Below are 19992 nucleotides of genomic sequence, written 5' to 3'. Positions count from 1 at the left end.
TTGTGTGGATTGAAATTGGAGGATGGGAGGAGAGGATGAGGGGACTCTTTGAAGGGTGGGTGAAATAGAGGTGGGAGGAGAGAAGGTAACAGAGATAAAGTAAAAAGAGAGGCTGAGAAAGAAAATAGTGAGTAAAAATAAGATGGAAGGAAATTCAAAAATAGTAATTATAACTTTGAATGTTAATGGGATCTTTATAGCAGCTCTCTTCATGGTCACAAAGAACTGGAAGTTGCAGAGATCCATATCATTTGGGAAATGACTGAACAAGTTGTGAACAAGGGGTATGGTTGTGATGGAATACTAGTCTGCTATAAGATATGATAAGCACAGTGATCTTAGAAAGCCATGGAAAGACTTGGAAATGATGAAGAAAGACATAGAAAGACTAAATGATGAAGAGCAAAGTCAGTAAAATGAAGAGAACATTGTATACAGTAACAACAATATTGTTTTAAGAATGACTTTGAGTGACAAGTCATTTTGACTATTATAAATACAAATTAAAAATAATGGAAATATTAAGAAAGACACTATATGTGTGAGCTGATGATGAGTGACATGAGCAGAACCAGAAGAACATTGTAGACAGTATCATCAGCATTTTGTGTTGGAGCGAGCTCCCGAACTCACGACACGACCGCTCCAAAAGACATCCAAATAAGGTCATAGGAAAATGTCTGGAGCAGCAAAACTCACAGAAGAATGTGCTGAAATCATCTTCTAACCAAGAATGGCTTGGAAGGTCAGAAGGAGGGAGCTGCTGTGCTGATACAGGAGTCGGGCCCAACCCCACAGTCACCCTGACACAGACCCAGTCTCAGGAAATCCTCACCAGAGGAGACCCCTAGAGCCTCCGAATCAGCTGAAGCACCAGTGTTGTCTGGAACTAAGCTCACAGTCTGGTGTGTTTACTGAGCCCTGGGCAGGGGATAAACTACAGGGGTCTATACTGGTGCTAAGGCCGAACTTAGATTTTACACCCCTACTGAGAACCAGGGGATAGGCTCGAGTAGAAGTGGCCCAGGTAGGGGAGGGGCACATGCTCATCGGAGCTAACAACCAAAACACACAAAGCTGGTTGATTGATTGGATTTGGGGTCATCTGGCACCAGGAAACAGGCTGGGTGAGGGAAGAACCTGATTCTCCTTAAATCATACCACCTGGGACTAAAAAGCTTGGGATACTGCAGCCTGGAAACAGTGCCCCACTTTAAGGAGCTAAAAGTCTAGTAAAAAAAAGGCAAGATGAGCTGATAGAGAAAGGTGAAGACCATAGAAAGTTTCTTCAGTAACAAGGAAGACCATGGGGCAACCTCAGAGGAAGATATCAATATCAGGGCCCCTATATCTAAAGCTTCTAAGAAAAATACGAATTGGTCTCAGTCCATAGAGGTGCTCAAAAAGGACTTTGAAGATAAAATTAGAGAGGTAGAGGAAAAAATGGAAAAGAGAAATGAGGGTGATGCAGGAAAGACATGAGAAAAAAGTCAACAGCTTGAAAAGTCAAATGGTAAAGGAGGTACAAAAGCTCTCTGATTAAAATAATTGCCTAAGAATTGGGATTGAACAAATAGAAGCCAATGACTTTATGAGAAACCAAGATACAATAAAGCAAATCCAAATGAATAAAAAAAATAGAGGGCAATGTGAAATATCTTCTGGGAAAAACTGCCAACCTGGAAAATAGGTCCAGAATAGATAATTTGAAAATTATTGGTCTACTTGAAAACCATGATCAAGGAAAGAGCTTAGACACCATCTTCCAAGATATTCTCAGGGAAAATTGCCCTGAAATTCTAGAAGAAGAAGCTAAAATAGAAATTGAAAGAATCCACCAATCACCTCCAGAAAGAGATCCCAAAAAGAAAACTCCTAGGAGTATTATAGCCAAATTGCAGAGCTCTCAGGTCAAGGAGAAAATATTGCAAGCTGCCAAAAAGAAAGAATTCAAGTACTGTGGAGCCTCAGTCAGGATAGCACAAGATCTAGCAGCTTCTACATTAAAGGACCAGAGGGCATGGAATATGATATTCCAAAGGGCAAAGGAAATGGGATTATAACCAAGAATCACCTACCCAGCAAAACTCAGTATTATCTTTCAGTGGAAAAAAATGGGACTTTAATGAAAAAGAAGACTTTCAGATATTTATGATGAAAAGACCTGAACTGAATGGCAAATTTGACTTTCAAATACAAGACCCTAGAGAACCATAAAAAAAAAATTGGAGCTGGGGGACATACCTGGGGTCATACAGTGGGCAACTTTCTTGTGTCTGAGGCCAGGTTTTGGCTGGGATCCCCCTGAGTCCATGGGGGATGATTTGTCCACTGTGTCAATTAGCTAGATTATAACATTTTTAGGGTTAAATTGAGGAGTGAAGGGCAGAAGCAAAATCCTACATGAAAGTAACAGGAAAATGCTTATGGAGTGGGGGAAGAGATGGCAGAGGAGCAGGGCAGTAAATTAATTTTACACTCATCAGAAAAGGCTCAAAGTTCTTAAACTCATCAGAGCTGCCTCAAGGAGGGACTAACAGAAACACCCAACTGGGTGGAGTAATCTATTTAATCTGGGCAGTAAATGAGCCTAACACTCATCAAAATTGGCTCAAAGACCTCAATCTCTTTAGAATTGGCTCAAGGAGGGACTAATGTACACACTCAGTTGGGTAGAGTAATCTCTATAACCCTGCAGGAAAATAGGAGGGGAAAGGGATAAAGAGAGAGGGGTGAAAGAAGGAAGGGCAGAGTGGGGGAGGGGACAGACAGAAGCAAATCCCTTTTGAAGAGTCATAGGATGAAAGAAGAGGGATAATAGAATACATATCATGGGGGTAGGGAATAGGATGGAAGGGAAACAGTTAACAATAGTAATCATGAAATAGAGAAAAGGGGGGGGGGGAAATTGTACAAAAAATATTGATAGCAACTCTTGGTGGAGGCTAAGAATTGAGAATCAAGGGAATGTCCATCAATTGAGGAATGATGGAAAAAGCTGTGTTATATGATTGTAGTGGAATGGTCTTGTGCTACAGGAAATGACAAACAGGATGATCCCCGAAAAACCTTGAAAGACTAATGAACATCGATGTATGGTGAAGTGAGCAGAGCTGAGAGGACATTGTGCATAGTGACAGCAGTATTGTTAAATGAGTAATTGTGAATAACTTAGCTACTCTCAGCATTACAATGATCTAGGACAATCCCAAGGAACTGATGAGGAAGCATACTATGCACTGCTATAGAAAGAACTGATAAACAGAACACTGGTGGATTGTACATATATAACCTGATTGCGGTCTTGTGGAGGGGGGAGGAAGGGGAGGGAGGGAGGGAGAAAAATTTGGAACTCTAAATCTTATGAAAATGAATGTTGAAATGGAAAATGGAAATGGAAAATAAAATAAGTGTTTCTTGAGAAAAACAAACAAAAAATATTGTGTGTTGATCTACTGTGATGGACTATATTTTGCTCACCAATTCAATGGTACAGACGAGTTCCAGTGAACTCATGATAGAAGAGGATCTCCAAATCCAGGAGAAAAAAAAGAACTGTGTAGTATAGATGCTGAATGAACCATACTATTTCTTTTGCCTTTGGTGCTGTTGTTTTTCTATTTTGAGGTTTTTCGTCATTGCTCTGATTTTTTTCTTATAACATGACTAATGCAGAAATATGTTTAATGCTATTATATATATATATATATATATATATATATATATATATATATATATATATATATATATATACACACACACACACACACATACATATAACACCTATATCAGATTACCTGCTGTCTAGGGGAGGTGGGAGGGAGGACAGGGAGGGAGAAAAATCGGAAATCGGAAAGCTTGTAAAAACAAAAGTTGAGAACTATCTTTACATGTAATGAAAAAAAAATACTTTATTACAAAAAAAAAAGAAAGACACTATATAAATCCAGAGAAAGAACTGTTAAATAGATGTATATAATACTTTTACACATATATACCTATTTATATCTAATATTAGTTATCTTTAGTGTGGATGGAGGGAAGAAGAAAAAAAGAAATTTACATGATAACGTTTTCTATTTGGAGGCAAGAGCAAGTTGTACATGGTAGATTTGCTGTTTCATGTGCAATCATCTTTTTTATTGTACTGTGTTATGGAAATGCTTGTTTGTTCTGTGACTTGAAAATAAAATAAAATTTTAAAATATAGCTAATTTCCCCCTAGTGTTTCCTCAGAAGTCAGTACCATTAGCATAATTTTATAAACTTTTCCTTTGTTGATTGCTTGACTATTTAAGTATTGATACCTTTTGTATTATTGATTTCAATGTATAAGGATTATCATACTGTTATGTTCTATATTATAGAATCTTGTGTAAGTGCAAGTATTAAATTTGCTGTGAGAAATGTGTAATCACTAGATTGTTATTGTCTAGTAGAAAATATTCATTATTTTTCTTTTTGCTTTTGAGGAAGAATAAACTACTTGACTTTTATGAAAGAAAAAATGCCCGAAAAATTCTTAGAGTGAGAATGGCTATGCCTGGATCACCTCCAATATCTAAAATTGAGGACAGACAACATAGAACAGGGACAAACACCTTCAAGTCCATTTTTCAAAGTTGAAGTGAAAGAAAGGTAAGGGAAAGGTAGGGTATTCCTTTTCCTTTCACCAATTGAGTTCATGATGTCTACAATAGTCACGGTAAATGGGAGTCACAGAAAATTCAGATGGCAGGCAGTCAATCAAGGAGGATACCTTTAACTACCTGTTAAGTGATGCATCTGACTCTAGGATTGCAAATCAAATTGGGCATGTTCAAAAGCTAGGCTACAAGTATTGGCAAAGTCTATTCCTCAACTCATAGGGCCTCATGCCAAAATGATGTTAAAAATGGAGAATAAGGATTACAATACTGTCCTAGACAGTGGCTCTCCACTTAATTTTCGAATATTTTTGTGACATATTTGGAAAAATCTTTAAAGCTTTGTCTTAGTGGTTTGAGTGATACAAATTTTCCATACCTGGGATACATCAGTGCAAGCTTGAAATTTCCCCAAAAAACTGTTAGGATTAACAGAAAAATGGGTATTTTGGCTTTGTATGTCTGGACCTCAAGTGTCAGAGCCAATTGGAACTAATTCTAGTCTTCTGAATATTCAAGCAGGACACTGCAAGAAACAAGGAGAATGAGTTCTTTTCAGAAATCTTGGCATTTGAAGAACTCACAAGTTACCTGAACAATGGAAAGCTAACACATACAAAGTTATTGAAACTGGGCAACTTGCCTTTTTTATAAAATAACCCCTGAGAATGGAAGGAACCCTATGAAGACTATTCACTACAACCTCTTATTGCTCTTTGGATAGTTAGTTGGACTTTCTAAATAGCAGGTAGAAAGAACTGATAGGCACTTACCAAGCAAACCCTGAGAAAAAGGAACTGTGCACCAGTTGTACTAAGAACTTCTGACCCAGATATGGGATTTGATACTGATGCATCCAGTGAAGGAAATTATTTATATTATTACAAGGCAAGAGACTTGAACCCAGAGGTAACTTATCCTACCCCAAAGTTCTACAGATGCTCCTAGATACTGATTCTACCCACCAAGCAGGAATATACTAATAAGCAACATGGCATGGCTGGCAGCCCAAGTGCAGACAAACAAATCCATAATGATCTTGATTGTCAGTCTATCACAACTAGTTTTGGTATAGGAGAAGAAAGATCAGTTGGTGATAAGAGAACTAGGTCTATCACACCAGCCACTAGACTGATGATATAATTTATACACACACACACACACACACACACACACACACACACACACAGAGTTAAACATATGCCAAGGTGACAATACTAGAGATTGTCCATGTGAAATATTCTTGGATATATTTATAATTGCATATTTTATGGCTATACATTTGAATTACAGCATATTTTAATATGTCTGTTTCCTATTTTGCTCTTATATTCATTTGACTATTTTGTGTCATATTCATGCTAAAGCAATATCTGTTACTTTTTGTATATAAGCTAATTGTTATATAGAGGCTACATTTTAAATATAGACCTATTAATAGTGTTATTGTTGTAGCTAGCTCCCTTTGTTTTGTCGGTTAATCATGTTTGTTTCCTCAAATTGATTGTTGTGTACTATAGACATCTATGTACACTTGAAATATGCAAGTCCTGTACATAGCTGGGCATATGCGTGATGCCCGTATCATTATGCTTTATAAGAACAGTGGAGACAGTAGTGACTGTAACAACTACAGAGGAATTTCACTTCTCAGTGTCGTTAGGAAAATGTTTGCTAAGGTCATCTTGCTAAGACTGTGTAAAGTTGCCAACTATGTTTACCCTGAATCGCAATGTGGCTTTTCAGCAGGGAGGTCAACTATCGATATGATTTTTTTCCTTCACAAACTGCAAGAAAAGTGCAGAGAGCAAAGAAAACACCTCTTCATTGCCTTCATAGAACTGACCAAAGTGTTTGATATGGTTAACAGAGAAGGTCTTTTCAAAATTCTCTTGAGAATTGGTTGCCCTCCTAAACTCCATAGCTTCATTTGCTCTTTTCATTGCAACATGCAGGGTGTTGTACAGTTCGAAGGCAACACCTCTGAAGCATTCAGCATAAACACCGGAGTCAAGCAAGGATGTGTGCTTGCTCCCACGCTGTTTGGAATTTTCTTCTCCATGCTGTTGCATCCTGCTTTTGGTTCGTCAACTGATGGCATCTATCTGCATTCCCGGTTGGATGGAGGCCTGTTCAATGTTTCACGTCTAAGATCCAAAACCAGAGTGAGAGGTAGCACCCTTAAAGATCTGTTTTTTGCCGATGGTGCTGCACTTACCTGTCACTCAGAGCATGAATTGCAGACCTTGATGGATCACTTCTTCCAAGCTTGTACGGAATTTGGCCTAACAATAAATCTTAAAAAGATGAAAGTCATGTGTCAGAGTGCTATGTCACCTCCATTGATACACATCGGTAGCTACCAGTTGGATGTCGTAAACCAATTCTCATATCTTGGCTCTATTGTCAGTGACAATTTGTCACTTGATTCTGAGATCAATCAGAGGATTGGGAAAGCTACTTCAACCATGGCTAAGCTTGCCAAGAGTGTCTGGGCAAACAGTAAACTGATAAGACGAACCAAATTTGCTGTCTATATAGCATGCGTCCTGAGTACCTTACTGTATGGCAGCGAAACATGGACTAAGTATACCAGACAAGAGAAGAAGCTTAACAGCTTCCACATGTGCTGCCTTCAGCGCATCCTTAGCATATCTTGGTCAGATAGGATCACCAACACAGAAGTGCTCCAACGCGCGCAACTTCGGAGCATCTACATGCTACTGAAACAAAGATGGCTGCACTGGCTCGGCCATGTACACTGCATGTAAGACGGGCACATTCCTAAAGACCTACTCTATGGTGAGTTAGCCTCAGGCCAAAGACCTGCTGGACGCCCCCAGCTTTGCTACAGAGATGTATGCAAGCGAGACTTGAGGGCTCTGGGAATAGACATTGGCAGCTGGGAGGAGATGGCCAAGGACCGAGCCCAATGGAGTTCAGTACTCAGGAGCAGCTTGTGCATAGCTGAGATGGGCCTTCAAGCTCTGGAGGAAGAAAAACAAATGAGATGTAGGAACCGACGGGCCACAGAGAGCACAGTTTTCTGATGTCCTTGTTGCAGCAGGAGCTGCGGCTCCCCTATCGGACTGCACAGCCACACTGTGACCTGTGGCTCTTCAAGGCGCTGATCCATGGTTGTCCATGACTGGTGGAAGCCTACTACTACTACTACTAGTATTCCCCCATGTGAAGCACTATATAATGTCATAGCTATTTCATGTACTGTTAATAAGCATTTTTAAATGTTATTTTCAGTGGTACTATGAGCTGGTTACCTGGGATGCCAGGAAAATCCTCCTTGCTTTAAACTGTTGATATTTGTATTTAGACTGTATAATTTAAGGTCTCAAGCTTATCCTAGCTGATCTTTACAAGGGAGTACAAAGAGTTTTGGCCCAGGGGAGGAATGTAATCCTTGGCTCAAAGGGCTAGTTACATGGGATTCTCTCTTCATTTGAAGAAATGATTTGACATTGATTACTTAATATTCTATGCTTGTAGAAGGGTTGGTGAGATCTGGAGAAAAGAGAGATCTTGGTGTCTTCTGATATCCAGCTTTAAGAGAAAAGCCATGATATCTTAATGATTCTTTGCTCAGCATAGGGAGAGAAGGTATCTTAGAAGAAGCAGACAGGTAGAGGACATGACAATCTATACCATGTCCCTATCCCTGGCTTGCTGTAATAGAGATTTCAGGGAATTTCTTCTTCAGTGAGATCTGAGATTCTCTTTCTCTCTGGGTCTCTCTATGTCTCTGTCTCTGTCTCTCTCTGTCTCTCTGTCTCTCTTAATTAAGCTGAGTTATCTCTCTCCCAAAGAGAGAGCTCACTCACTCTCTGTATTCTGTAGAATATTATCTCACATGTATACTTTCTCTCATTTCTGTTTTGCTATTGATTTGTATAAATGAGTTTATTTGCTATTAAAAAAATAAAACTATACCAAAGTGGAATGGGCTGTCTTGCATGGAGGTGTGTTCCTCCTTATTGGAGAATTTCCAGAAAAGGATGTATAACCTACTACTAGCTATATGATAGAGGAGAATTCTTGTTTAGATATTAGTTGAAATAGATGGTGACTGAAGTTCCTTTTAAATATGAGATGTTTTGATTTCAGGATTATATCTTAAAAATCAAGAGGGCAGAATTCCATTGTTTGGGTGGTCTGGTCAATTTATAATATGGCTTCAATTAATTCAGTTACCTTCAGAGATTAGGTGAATAATGTACTTCAAGGGCTCCATAATACTATGACAAAGACTGACCACTTTCAGGTCCTATATCATAGTGCATGGCACCAAACAGATAGTTAAACTTTCTTATCATAGCCAGAAGGGATTTCAAAAACAAACCAATGATTTAGAAAAAAAAAACATGAAAAGACTTAGACCTATGAAGGAAGATAGTATTCACCTTCATAGAAAGGGATGACAAGTAGAAAGATGCACAGAACACTCATATATGTGTATAAGTGTATATGTGTATATATGTTTATGTATTATATACACACATATGTGGAAAACAATGGAATTTGGCAAACTCCCAGAGGCTGCACCTGTAGATTGATTTGGAATTGATTGAATTGGGTGAGACTGACTGAGAACCTACTTAAGGTTGATTAAATCAAGATCACACCTGGTCTGCCCTGGGTGGGGTGATGTTCTCAGAAGCTGAGGACTTTGAACTCAGCAGCAAGACCACCTGGAAGTCCAGTGAACCTATCTAGCCAATAATCTTGAAGGATGGTCCCTTAGGGGGCAGGGAGACAGGAAGTAGGCTGTGAAGATGACTCCCTGGCTCTGGCTCTTTGGTTACAGAACCCCAGGAAGGAGAAGAAGAGGTCCAGTCTGAACCCTAGGGAAGATAGTTTTCTTTTATTAATTTTCTGAATTCCACATGTTCTCTCTTTACTAACTTCTAATATACTTTAATAAATGCTTAATGCCTAAACTGTTGCTGAAGCTTTTAATTTATAAGTAAATCCTAGCTAGTTTTCCCGCACACTGGGAGCAGAAAAAAGGTGACAACAGATTCAATTCTAAACATACACACACACATGTTTAATTTTAGGGTGGGGGATGGGGGGAATAAAGTAAAAATGACACAGCAGAAAACAAAAGAAAATCTACAAGGAAGCAAAGTTGGGTAGCTTTGAAAGCAAAGTAATACATTTATAATATAAATTTTCCTGTAATTGGAATTTATAATTTTATATTGAATCCTCTCATGTTCTGATGTGTACATGGCAATGTCCTTTTTTTTTCTTTTCTCAGTTTGTATTTAAGTTGAAAATGAATAAAAAAATTAAAAATGTCAAAAACAGTAGAAAGAAAGAAGCCAAAGAAGGTCATCTGCCCCTTTATTCTATGACCCTTAGAAATGTAGGCTGGAAGAGATCCATTTCAGGAAGATTTTTTTTATTTTTGTGGGGCAATGGGGGTTAAATGACTTGCCCAGTGTCACACAGCTAGTGAATGTCAAGTGTCTGAGGCCAGATTTGAATTCAGTTACTCCTGAATCCAGGGCTAATGCTTTATCCACTGCACCACCTGGCTGCCCCTTCAGGAAGATTTTTGAAAGAGAGAGAAAAAAATGTCAAGGGTCATGGAAAAGGGATATGTATGCATTGTTTTTTATCATGTCCCCAGAAATTAGAGTTATGTAATACTACATCTAATGCTGAGAAAGAGAGAGAGAGAGAGAGAGAGAGAGAGAGAGAGAGAGAGAGAGAGAATATTGTGAATTTTCCATGGCAGCAATGGTAGCCAAAATGTTAATCAATCAACCAACTGATATTTAGCAACTGCTATGTGCCAATCACTGAATACAACCACTAGACTTATTGATCCTTATTTCAAATTAGCGTGTCTGACCATGAACCCTCAGTCCCAGGAAGCACCAGTGAGGAATATATCCTCATATCAAATTCTTTCCAGAAGCAAAATTTCTGTAGGTAGTTATGAAAGAGATGCCAGCTATGCTCTCTTTCATGGGAGAGATCAACAAAAGTGGTAAAAATTACACAGACAATCCTGGCATGTTCATTCTCCACTCTCAGCCCATTCTCCTTTCCATTGACTCTTCTTTTTAACTATGTACTCTATAAAGGTGCTATCTAGCTCTACTGTATAAAAATCTAATGAGTGGTCGCCAATAAATTAGAAGCTTTAGCAAGAGTTTAGACTCTTAAGCATTTATTAAGGACATAAGAATTTGGTGAAGAGAGAGAAAGAGGCCTAGATGCCTATATCTATTTATCTCAGGGAGCCAGCATTTCTAGCTCCACTCTCCACGAGGTCCTGATGAAAGAGAGAGCCTTGCCCCTTCTTCGTCCCACAAGCCTCCTGTCTAAACTGGAAACATCAAATGTCACTTCCTGATGCCAAGGAACTGTCCTTCCAAGCCACATGGCTTGCCCTCAGATGCCTTCCTCTCATGGCTGGGCTTTCCTATAGTATCTCTCCAGCAGGTGGCATCACTCCAATTGTCACAACTCCCCATAAGATTCAGTTCTTATCACTCTGATTTCCTTTCTCAGTATAAGCACCCTGGGCAACTATTCTACTCTAATGATTCCTATAAGATAATGGAGTTGATTTTTTTAAAAACAATAATGCTGGAACTCATGTAGACAAATGACTGTTATCTTACCAATTTGTACACTCATTCCAATGGGATCATCCTTACCAAAAAACGAATAGAACTTTGCGTGTGTGTGTGTGTGTGCGTGCGCGCGCATGCATGCGTGCTTGTAACACTTCATTATAATTAGCTTCCTTTAAGCCTAGGGGAATATAATGGTCTTTAAAGTAGATGTTCCCTCTTTTGCAGCTACTTTTTAGTTTTAGACCAAAAAACTACAAATTTAATCATGATTATGCCAAGCCTCTAGTTTGGAACATTCCTAACATTTAGGCTGAGGTTAGTCTCTTTGCCTTAATTTATATTTATATCTATCTCTAGTTAATCCCTAGATCTTTTTTATTGAGACAAACTCCATATTAATGAAAACATTGGATAATGAAACAGCAATTTATATTATGGTATCTATGGTTATATAGGTATCAACATATGTTCAGGAGCCAAGATGGTGGAGGAAAGGCTGTGACTCTCCTGTGCTCCCAGCAAATACATTCACATACCTCCAAAAATAATGCAAAAAGGCAACTCCTGAAGCAGCATAACTCACAAGAGAATAGAGTAAGACAATTTTCCAGCCAAAGATGGCCTAATTAGTCGACTGGGATCATCTGCTTTTCAGGGTGAGAGAGGACCTCAGCATGTGGTACAGATCCAGGCTCAGACAGGCCACACCTCCAGAGCCTCAGGAATCTTCAGTAACTTCATCTGAAACTTGGTTCACAGACTGGGGAGGGGGTCCAGTGGTTGGGGGATAGCTGCAGTCTCTGCCAGAACTAATGCAAACTGCCCATATTCTGAACCAGTAAGCAGCCTCGAGTGGCAGCAGCCCAGTGAGGGAGGGGCACAGATATGCCAAGATTCCAACCATAGAGAATCAGATTTCAATCAGACTTCTGCTCCAGGGTTAAAGAGAAAGCAGGCTGTGGTTACTTAAAGGAGAGGCAGGTTCAGAAAGAACCTAATTGTAGCCCCTTGGACCCCCCCCCACACACACACACACCTGAAGTTTGAATCAGTGCATCCTGGAAGCAGCACTACACGTTAAGATGGAGTTAAAAGCCAAGAAATGGGCAGCAAAGATGAGAAGGTAGAGAAAGCAGCAGACCATAGAAAGCTTCTTTTTTTTTTCAAAGTAGATAAAAATACACCCTCAGAAGAATACAATAACAAAGTCAAACCTCCTACATCCAAAGATTCCAAGAAAAATATGAATTGGTTTCAGGCCTTGGAAGTGATCAAAAAGGACTTTGAAGATAAAGTAAGAGAGGTAGAGGGAAAAGTTAGAAATGTAGATTAAAAAATGGAAAGAGAAATAAGAGTGATGCAGGAGTGTCAGGAAAAAAAGTCAACAGCTTGAAAAACCAAATTGGACAAATAGGAAAGGAGGTACATAAACTCTCTGAAGAAAATCATTGCTTAAGAATTAGCATAGAACAAACAGAAGCTAATGACTTCATGAAAAATCAAGACACAATAAAGCAAATCCAAATGAATTTTTTTAAAAAATAGAGTGCATTATGAAATATCTCCTTGAAAAAACAACTGACCTAGAAAATAGATCCAGAAGAGATAATTTAAAAATCATTGGACTACCTGAAAACCATGATCAAAATAAGAGCTTAGACATCTTCTTCCAATAAATTGTCAAGGAAAATTGCCCATATATTATAAAAGCAGAAGGCAAAATGGAAATTGACAAAATCTACTGATCACCTCCAGAAAGAGATCCCCAAAGGAAAACTTCCAGGAATATTATAGCCAAATTCCAGAGATCTCAAGTTAAGAAGACAATATTGCAAGCAGCTAGGAAAAAACAAAAGAATCCAAATACTATGGAGCTATAATAAGTATAAAAGATCTAGCAGCATGTACATTGAAGGACTGGGAATGGAATATGATATTCCAGAGGGCAAAATAACTGGTACTACAGACAAAAATCACCTACCCAGCAAAACTGGGTATAATATTTCAAGAGAAAAATGGGACTTTAATGAAAAAAGGACTTTCAGGCATTTGTGATGAAAAGATCTGAACTGAATAGAAAATTTCACTTTCAAATACAAGACCCTAGAGAAGCATAAAAAGGTAAACAGGAAAAAGAAATTATGAGGGATATTAAAAGGGTAAACAGTTTACATTCCTACATTTCAAGATAATACTTGTAAATCATAAGAACTTTCTCAGTATTAGGGCAGTTGAAAGGAATATACTTAAACAGAGGGTACAGCTGTGAAATGAGTATGAGGGGATGATATCTGTAAAGCATTTATATTTTGTTTATCCTTGTTTTCTGTGGGGCAGGCAGGGTGGGGTGGCTTTTGTCTGGGACCAGATTTGGGCCTGGGTCCAGGGCTGATGCCTTGTCCACTGTCACCTAGCTGACCCATGATGAATCATTAAAATAAAGTTAAGGGGTAAGAGGAATGCACTGGAAGAAAGGAAAAGGGAGAGGTGGAAGGTGGTAAAGTAGCTCACATAAAAGCAAAAAGAAAAAGCTTATGGCATGGAGGGGAAAATGGGGAAGGAGTGGGGGAGTGAGTGAGCCTTACTCTCATCAAAATTGGCTCTAAGAGGGAATAACAAACACACTCAAGTGGGTATAGTAATATATTTTGCCCTGAGGGAAAGTGGGTGGGGAAGGAGATAAGGGGCAGATAGGCAAAGGAAGAGAGGGCAGATTGGGGGAGGGGACAGTAAAAAGCAAAACACTTTTGAGGAGGGATAGGGTGAAAGAAGATAGAAAATAGAACATTATACACAGGACAACTTGATAATTAACCAGGGTATAAATATAAATTGTCTTTGATGTGATGATACAAAGAAAATTAAGGGGTTAAAAAGGGAGTCTATGGGGAGAAGAGGAAAGGGGAGGTAGAATAGGGTGAATTACATAATATGAAGAGGTGAAAAAAAACTATTACAATAGAGGGAAAGAAGGGAGGGGTGAACATTGTTTCAACCCTACTCTCACCAGATTAGATTCACAGAGGGAATAACAAATACGTTTCATTTGGATAAAGAAACTTAGCTCATTTTTTAGGGAAGTAAAAAGGGAAGGGAAAGGGGGGGGACTGATAGGAGGGAAGGCAAAAGCAAGGGAGAAAAGGGTAAAGAAAATGGAGGGGGTGATAAAAAGGGAGGGCAGATTGGGGGAGGCAGGACTAAGAAGCAAAATTTTGGTGAGGAGGAATAGGGTGAAAGAAGGGGGAAAAAGTACAAAGGGGGTAAACAGAATGGAGGGGAATAGACAGTAATAATAACTGTGAATGTGAATGGGATGAACTCTGCTATAAAACAGAAATGAATTGCAGAGTGGATTAAAAACCAGAATCGTACAATATGCTGTTTAAAAGAAACACATATAAAGCAGAGAGATACACACAGAGTAAAGGTAAAAGGCTGGAGCAGAATATATTATGCTTCAGCTAAAGTAAAAAAAAGCAGGGGTAGCAATCCTTATCTCAGACAAAGCACAGATAAAAATAGATCTCATTAAAAGAAATAAGGAAGGAAACTACATCTTGCTAAAAGGTACTATAGATAATGAAGTCATATCAATATTAAATATGTATGCACCAAGTGGTATAGCATCCAAATTCTTAGAGGAGAAATTAAATGAGTTACAAGAGGAATTAGACAGTGATATTATACTAAAGGGGAATCTGAACCTCCCCCTCTCAGAATTAGATAAATCTAGCCACAAAATAAATAAGAAAGAAGTGAAAGAGGTGAATATAATATTAGAAAAGTTAGACATGATAGATGTCTGGAGAAAATTGAATGGGGATAGAAAGGAATATACCTTTTTTTCTCAGCAGTATATGGCACATTTTCAAAAATTGACCATGTATTTGGGCACAAAAACATCATAGTCAAATGTAGAAAGCAGAAATAGTAAATGCATCCTTCTCAGACCATGATGCAATAAAAATTACATGTAAGAAAGAGCCATGGAAAAGTACACTGAAAATCAATTGGAAACTAAATAATTTCATTCTAAAGAATGAATGGGTCAAACATCAAATCATAGAAACAATCAATAACTTTATCCAAGAGAATGACAATAATGAGACAACATACCAAAATCTATGGGATGCGGCTAAAGCAGTGCTTAGGGGAAAATTTATAGCTCTGACTGCTTACATGAATAAAAAAGAGAAAGAGGAGATTAATGAATTGGGCATGCAACTTAAAAAGCTAGAAAAAGAATAAATTAGGAATCCCCAATTAGGTACTAAACTAGAGATCCTGAAAATTAAAAGAGAAATTAATAAAATTGAAAGGAAGAAAACTATAGAATTAATCAATAAAACTAAGAGCTGGTTTTATGAAAAAAACTAACAAAATAGATAAAATATTGGTTAATTTGATTAAAAAAAGAAAGAAGAAAACCAAATTACCAGTATCAAAAATGAAAGGGGCGTTGTTACCACCAATAAAGTGGAAATTAAATTAAAGAAGGCTTTTTGGACTTGAGACAAGATCATCTCCCCACTTGAGTCTTCACTTGGAGGCATTTTGACAAAGTCATCTGAATTTGAATTTTGGTGTTTCCCTTTACCATAGAAGCTGTCAATGGTAAGGGTCCTTTTTTGTTTCTTGCTCATGTTGTAACTTATTTTATTATAAAGTTGAAATCTATTCCTAGGGCAAAGGGTTTGCTGTTGCAAGCTTCTTATTGCTCTCAGCTGCACCACTCTCAGCTGCCCACTCTCAGCTGTGTCGAGTTGCAGTGGTGTTGAACTGCCTACTGGGATGAACTGTGCTGAGCTGAGTTGCCAACTGAGCCAAGCAGTGCTGAGCCTCCCTTTCCTTACACCCAGGTGAGACAGACATTTCCTGAAGTCTTCTTAATTATCTCAAGTTGGAGGATTGAGTCTTTCTTTTTGTAAGTTCTGTAGTTCCAGAATCTGTTTAGAGGCTTGATTTAATGTTGTTTTTGAGGGAAACACAAGAAAGCTCAGTCAATTTCCTGGCTTCTCTCTGCCATCTTGGCTCCACCCCTGGAATTCCACAGTTGTCCTTGCTTTTATGGAAGGACCGGCCTATATTCTTTTTGGTCATATATTTCTTTGATCATATCCTTTATGCCATTTTACCTTAATTTACCTATATCATTATACCACTTCTGAGTGATTTTCTGTTTGTAGAGGCAGTTTGTTGGTGAAGTGAAGCAAGTATTATGCCTAAAGTCAGGAAGACCTTAGTTCAAATCTGACCCCAGACACTTGCTAGCTGTGTAACCCTGAGCAAGTCACTTAATCTCTCTTTGCATTATATCCTTATCTGTAAAAAAGGGATAAAAACAACACCTACATTCTAGGGTTATTGTTTTAAGTATCAAATGAGATAATATATATAAAGCACTGAGCACAGTGCTTGGCATATAAAGTACTTAACACATTCTCATTTCCCTTTTTTTAACTTTGTTTCTTCCTCATACTAATAATGATATAACAACAACAACAAGCTTTATGGTCAGTTAAGCACTTTAGAGGCATTATTTTATTTGATCCTTAAAACAACACTGTGAGATAGATGCGATCATTTTCTTTATTTTAAGGTAAGAAAAATCAGGCTTAAAAAAGTTACCTGACTTGTCAGTATGTGTGTAAAGACATGATATTAAATATTCCTGATATTGAAGCCAGTTCTATATTTACTACTGGACACCTAGGTGGTACAACCAGACTTGGAATCAGGATGACGTGAATTTATAACATATGACAATTGGTTGAAGTAACTAGGGATCTTTATAGAAGAGAAGTCTTAGGGAGTACACTAAGTTCTATAGAAAGGATGCCATGTTGTATTTAAGTTTAAAAATGAATAAAAAATTCATACAAAAAATAAAATGAACTGGAGAAGGGGGGGAAAGGGATGCTGTATTGAAGAGGAATTAGCCTTCTGTACTCAAACTTTGAGGGTAGGAATAGAAGTAAATGTGTGAAATTTGTAGAAATATAGATTTGGGCTCAACATAAAGGGAACCTTATTAGCCATGCTGTAGAGAAGCAAAATTTCTTTTCTTGTTTGATATTGAGTTCTTCATTACTGGAGGCTTTACAAGGCTAGATGGTCAAGGTCAGGGATGTAAAGCCTATGTGGTATATTGGACAGAGTTTTGTTCTATACTAGCATGGTATAGAGTATAGAGCACCAACCTTAGCGTCACCTACTGTGTGACCACTCTGGGAAAGTCAATTAACAGCTTTGTCCCACAAGCAAGTCCCTAATACTACAAGGTAAACAGCAGTTGCAGATCTGCATTGATAAGGGAAATTTCCTCACCAGAAGCTTCATACTCCAAGAAAATAGTAGGTTTAGCTAAAGAAAGAAATAGTATCTGCCTCCTACTATTGTTTAAGGCTCAAATAAGCTAATACATATAAAACATTCTGCAAAGCTTTGTAACTATTAGAATGATGCCACCTGCTGGAGACTTACTGTAGAAAAGCTCTGCCATGAGGTGAAGGTCTCTGAGGGCAACACCATGTGTCTTTTCTTTGGTGTCAGGAAGTGACATTTTCTTGTGGGAGGAAGAAGGGGGAGCCTGGTGCTCTCACTCACTCTCTTTCATGTGGACTCTGGCGGAGAGCAGAGCTAGGAATGCTCTCTCCTTTTAATAGATAGAGGAATCTAGGCCTTTCTCTCTCTCTTTACCAAATTCTTATTCTCCTTAATAAATGCTTAAAAGTCTAACTCTTGCTAAAGCTTATAATTTATTGGCGACCACTCATTACATATTTTAGACAGTATAGCTAAAATTTTAGCCCCTTTACAGCTTCAAAGAGCCATATGAATATTGATTTTAATAATTATTATGTTGTAGAGATTTCTGTTTGTGTATAGGTTGGATAGATACCCCTGAAATTCTTCCAAATCCGAGATGCTGTGATTCTCTAGGTAAAAATTCCATACTTAGATAACACTTTAAAATAATGACAAGGAGGATTATGTTGGCCATAATGAGAGTTAACATTGACATAGGATGTAAAAGATTAACAAAAGACTTTAGATATATTATTTCACTTGATCATCCCCATAGCCTGGTGAGAAACATGCTATTTTTATCCCATTTTGCAGATGTGTATAATACTGTGTGACCAGTATAATGAGAGTAGAATGAAAATGTTAAATGAGTTGGGGAAAATGAAAAATTGGGACAGGTGGGAATGACAGAGGGAAGTGGAGTTCCCAACTAGCCAGTTACAAAGTGACAATTTTTTTTCAGATGTGTAGGTACGATTTTTGTATAGAGATACTGACTGATTCCTAGGGAGAAAAATATTTTTAAATTCCCAAAGAAATTTGGTATCATCGTTCTTCTCACCCACTTTTAAAATCTAGAAATCACCTTTAAATTATCACTCTCCTTCAACCCTATCTCTGGTAACTTGGTAAATCTTGTCAGGTTTATTTTTGTTTCCTTTAAAAAAATCAAATTTTTAATTTCTGTCTGTCTGTTTCACTCTGTGTGTCTTCCTCTATCTCTCTTTGTGCTTCTATCCATATCCCCCTCTCTCTTCCTATTTCATTCTTACTCTTAGCACCCCAACTTAGTCCCTAATTATATCTTGGTTGTCTTTTAGCTGGTATGTCTTAGCATTTAGATTACTAGGCTTGGAGTCAAGAAAAGGGATTCATATTCTACTTCTGACATATACTAGCTGTTTGACTGGGGAAAAATCCCTTAATCCCCCTGATCCCCAAATTTTTCATTTGTAAAATATAAATAATTATAATACTTGTTGTGCCTCCCTCAAATATGTTTGTGCATCTCAAGATAAAGCATATTAACTTTTTATTAAAATAAACTTTCAAGTTTCCTTGAACTCCTTTCCCAACACTTTTCCTCCTTAATTATCTTAATTTTTGCATGTATCACTTTGTCTATTTTCCTTCTCTGCTCAGCCTACTAACCTTCCTGTTTTTTTAAGTACCAATTTAAATCCCATCTGAAACAGATATTCTTCCCCAATGATTCTTAATTCTGGTGCCTACCCTCTGTTAATTATTTCCTATTTATCTCATATATAGCTTGTTTTGTATGTATTTGTATTCATATTTTCTCCTCAATTGGATTGTAACCACCCTGAGATCAGGGATTATCTTTTGCCTTTTTTTTTGTATCCCTAGTATGTAGCACAATGACTCATACTTAATAAATGATGATTGATCCTTCACTGACATTAATATTTATCATGAACTCTTCCAGGGATATGGAAAGCTTCTTAGGTATGGGAGGAGTTAAAATGTTCAGAAATTCACTTTATATTTTTTAATAATTTAAAGATGTTAACTTTTAATTTTATTTACTTTATTTCTCAATTAAATTTTCAAATTACCACTTTTTAAACATTTACTCCCAAAATATCAAGTTACAAACACTTTACTTCCCCATCAACTGAGAAATTATATCAATTTTACATGTAAAATCATGCAAAATATATTTCCATATTAGTCATGTCACAAAAAAGGAAGACAAATAAAGAAAGTGAGAAAATTATACTTCAATATGCCTTTGGAGTTAAATATATTCCCCCTAGATGTGGATAGCATTTTTTTCATCATGACTCATTTGGAATTGTCTTAGATCTTGTACTGATCAGAGTATCAAAGCCACAGTTGATCATCATTCCAACATTGCTGTTTCTGTGCATAATGATCTTCTTGTTCTTCTCACTTCAGTTTGCATCAAT

Source organism: Dromiciops gliroides, chromosome 2 (assembly GCF_019393635.1).
Source record: "Dromiciops gliroides isolate mDroGli1 chromosome 2, mDroGli1.pri, whole genome shotgun sequence".
NCBI lineage: Eukaryota > Metazoa > Chordata > Mammalia > Microbiotheria > Microbiotheriidae > Dromiciops > Dromiciops gliroides.
Note: the sequence above shows the minus strand (reverse complement) of the source record.